General features: G+C 45.9%; 1 non-coding gene across 1 annotated transcript; it reads right to left on the bottom strand.

The window, feature by feature from the left end:
- Positions 1 to 470: 470 nt before the first annotated feature.
- On the bottom strand, positions 471 to 576 carry LOC140876799 (small nucleolar RNA R71). Its single transcript, XR_012149031.1, has one exon. It is a non-coding gene; the product is annotated as a small nucleolar RNA R71 (small nucleolar RNA).
- Between the last annotated feature and the right edge of the window lie 3,758 nt (positions 577 to 4,334).

The raw sequence follows: 4,334 nt of genomic DNA, 5'->3' as shown, positions 1-4,334 counted from the left end.
TCCGAAAATTGAGGAAACTGCTAAAGCTTTGAGAAAAGCTAGAAGAGAAGAGTTGCAACAAATGGCTGAAGAAAGAGAAAGAGAAAGAGTTGTCAATAATGCCCCGGTGCCGATCAGAGATCGCTTTCGACCGGTGATCAATACTCATTATTCTGGGATAGCTAGGCAGAATATCACAGCAAATAATTTTGAGTTGAAGCCAGCTCTGATTAATATGGTGCAGCAAAATCAGTTCAGGGGTGCAGCTACTGAAGATCCAAATTTGCACCTGCGTACTTTTTTGGAGATTGCTGACACAGTAAAAATTCATGGTGTTACTGAGGACACCATCAAACTACGATTGTTCCCATTCTCTCTTATGGACAATGCTCGTAGTTGGTTGCAATAACTACCTCTTGGGAGTATCACTACATGGGAGGATATGGCTTCCAAATTTCTGGCTAAGTATTTCCCACCTGCTAAGTCGGCTCAGTTGAAAATAGAGATCACTACATTCAAACAGCAAGATTTTGAGCAATTGTATGAAGCCTGGTAGCGGTACAAGGAGTTTCTTAGGAAGTGTCCAAACCATAATTTTCCAGATTGGGAACAGATCGAATTATTCTACAATGGTTTGAATGGGCCAACTCGTATTTCTGTGGATGCTGCAGCTGGAGGTTCAATATTTTCTAAATTTCTTGAACATGCTTATGAGATGCTTGAGCAAATGACTGTTAACAGTTATCAGTGGCCAAGTGAGAGATCTGCAATAAGAAAGCCTGCTGGAATTCATGAGGTTGATGCATTCACTGTTTTGACTGCTCAGATGGCTACTATTTCTATACAGTTGGCTGCACTGACCAAAGGGAATCAAAGTTCTACTGAGACAACATCACTGGCGACTACAGTAAATTCTGCTGATGGATTTGAGAGTGTGGAGCAAGCGCAATATGTGAACAACAGGAATTACAACAATTATCGAGGTAATCCTATACCCAATCAGTATCATCCTAGTTTGCGTAATCATGAGAATTTTTCCTATGCAAACAATAAGAATGTGTTGAATCCTTCACCGGGGTTCAATACTCAGAATGGTGAGGGTAAGACATCTTTGGAAGATTTGGTGCATAATTTTATTTCTGAGTCTTCCACAAGATTTAAGAGGAATGAGAATAAGCTGGATAGTATGGAGACGCACTTGACCAATGTGAGCGCTTCTATAAAAAATCTTGAAACACAAATTGGTCAATTGGCGAATGCATTGAATAATCAGCAGAGAGGTGTGTTTCCTAGCAATACCAAGGTTAATCCTAGAGAGCAATGCAAGACTGTTATTCTTAGAAGTGGCAAGGAACTTGGAACAGATAAGCCGAAGGCAGTGGATGATGAGGAAGTTGAAGAGATTGTGGTGGAGTCCAAAAATTCTGATAGCAAAAATTCCAGCAAGTCTGCAGTTGTGCCTGAGAAACCGCATGTGCAAAAATCTGTTCTGCCATATCCTCAGCAGTTCAAGAAGAAAGCGTTGGATGAAAAATTGTAGTAGCCCGTACCCTAATTGAGTAATTAAAGGATTAATGCTAATTAATTGAATTGGGTATTGGACGGATCGGAAGCTCCGAAGGCACGATCGGAAGCTCCGAACAGGATCGGAAGCTCCGATGAGCGATCGGAGGCACCGATGTTATTACGTCAGGCATGACGTGTGGTTGGATCGGAAGCTCCGATCAGGACCGGAAGCTCCGATCACCCCTATCCGGAGTCAACAAGTGATATTTTGACACGTGGCAGATCAGGATCTTCGCAAGCTCCGATGGCAGGATCGGACGTTCCGATCGAGGTTCGGACGTTTCGATCAGGGATCGGAAGTTCCGATCGTTGTCTATAAATAGAAGGCCGAGGCTTCACTTTCAAATGCCAAATCCGAGTTCTCCTCTCCTTTCTAGTCCTTTTGGAGCTGTTCTAGTCTTCTTAGGCTTGGTCCGGAGGTCGGCGAGGTGTTCAGTAGTCGTAGCGGAGTTGTGCCCAAGTTCTGGAGGCATCGACATCAAAGGGCTAACGACGGACGAAGGTATAGCTTTTGCTTCCTATAAATATTTAGGAGTATGCAATAGCTTAGTTAAGGCTTTTAGAGCACTTTAATGATAGTAGTATCATTTGGCAGTGTAGAGCAGACTATAGGCGTGGACCTAGAGTTGGTAGAGCTTGCACTGTTTTGAGGTACGAAAGTACTGTTCGAGATATCCTGACTGAGTATGCATGTATTATGTGACTGCATGATTTATATGCCATGATATTATGCTGCATTCATTTGTATCTTGCTGTATCTCTTTCGAGATGTCTGTTAGTAGGGTTGTACCCTATCCTGTTAGTGGATGGACTTCCATCGATTTGGGTCCGGCGTATCCACGGTTATCTCGGTATGGGAGCCACCTCCTGAAGCGACGGCACAACGTGCTACATACCAGGGCCCGGTCTGTCTCTGTTATCTGATCCTTGACCTCGAGTCTATAGGGAGTTCACTTTGCATGCATGTATACTCATACTCTCGCACTGAGCGTTTTATGCTCACGTCTCGTACTCTGTATTTTCTGGACACCCTATTCCATGGGGCAGGTTTGCGATTGGACGAGGAGGGTGGATCCAAGAGGGGCTAGTCAGTGGTTGGCCAGCTGGAGCTTCGCTTAGGTTTTATTACTGTTGTTTGGGTTTTATACAGCTATTCGATTTGGTTGTATATTATTGAATAAATTACAGATTCCTTTACTTGGGATTGTATAATGTTTATGGATTCCACAGTTTTATTCTGATATCTGTTTTATTAAGTTAATTGCATGCCTAAGTTCTGTTTAGTAGGTGATCCGGGTAAGGGTCACTACATTTATGGTATCAGAGCATGCAAAAGATTTCTTGGGATTTAGTCTTATCTTGAGGTATTTTTGTAGATGTCAAATCGTGACGACCAGAGTTCTCATGGCAGTGTTGGTGGGCGTTGGGGAGATGCCGACCGGGAGCCTCGTCGAGAACGGCGTCATCGTCACCATGACGACGAGCGTTTCACTGTGCGTCGATTCTTAGCTATGGGTCCTAAGCCCTTAGTTGGAGGTGAGTCTCCGGAGGATGCGGAGAACTGGTTAGACCGCAGAAGGTGGAGACCCTTGGCTATCTTCTGGATGGGCGTGCGCGCCGGTGGTGGAGGTTTACTTCTACACCTTTTGTTGCGGCGAGAGGAGTGGCTACCTGGGCCGAGTTTTGCACAGCTTTCCAAAAGCGGTATTTTCCTCCTGCACTCCGTCAGTCGAAGGCAGGCGAGCTACTGAGTCTGCGACAGGGAGTCATGTCTATCGATGAGTATCAGCAGAGGTTCTTTGATCTGCTATCCTATTGCCCCGAGATTGCTGATAGCTCAGAGATGAAGTATAATCTGTTCCTTCAGGGCCTTAACCCTGAGATCCATGACCGTGTGGCGGTTGGCGACGACATGTCCTACGAGGGTTTGGTGAGCCGTTGTCACCAGGCGGAGGACAGCATTCGGCGGAACAGGTCTTTCCCTCAGTCGAGGCCTGCTAGTTCTTTGGGTCCCCGTGCCCAAACTTTCAAGAAGTCTGGATCTTCTTCTTCCTCTGGTTCTGGAGGTGTTGTCTGTTTCGGTAAGAAGGACAAGTGTGATCACTGTGGAAAGAACCATCCATCCGACAAGTGCCGTAGAGCTTCTGGAGCTTGTTTCCGTTGTGGAGAGACTGGTCACATCCGGAGGGATTGTCCACTGTCTGGGGGAGGTGGTTCTGGTTCTGGTTCAGGATCTGGTTCTCAGGCCACCGTTCAGCAGAGGTCGCAGGGACAGTCTGCTGGGAGTTCTCATTTGAGGCCACGAGCTTCTGGCCAGGTGTTTGCCCTGAGGCATGATCAGGCTGTGGATGAGAATGAGAAAGTCATCGCAGGTACATTTCTGCTTTATGGTATACCTGCTCTTGTACTTATTGACACTGGTGCATCTCATTCCTTCATTTCTGCACGTTTTGTTAAGAGGCATAAGTTACCATGCATTGCACTAGATGTAGTGATGTCTGTTTCTACTCCGACGGGCCAATCTGCTTTGGCTAAGCGTCTAGTGATGGGTTGCCCTTTAGAGTTCGAAGGGAACATTCTGTTAGCGAATCTCATGGTCCTGGCGATGGACGACTTTGATTGCATTCTGGGAATAGATGTGTTGACTACCTATCGAGCTTTAGTGGACTGCTATCAGAGATTAGTACGCTTTCATCCGGAAGGGAGTGAGAGTTGGTTTTTCTATGGTGAGGGAGCGCGACCCCCAATGCCTTTGGTATCAGCTTTGAGAGCCTGTCGAGCTCTAGAGT

This window comes from Henckelia pumila, chromosome 1 (assembly GCF_033568475.1).
Source record: "Henckelia pumila isolate YLH828 chromosome 1, ASM3356847v2, whole genome shotgun sequence".
Classification (NCBI taxonomy): domain Eukaryota; kingdom Viridiplantae; phylum Streptophyta; class Magnoliopsida; order Lamiales; family Gesneriaceae; genus Henckelia; species Henckelia pumila.
Note: the sequence above shows the minus strand (reverse complement) of the source record. Positions and strands in the feature narration are given on the sequence as shown.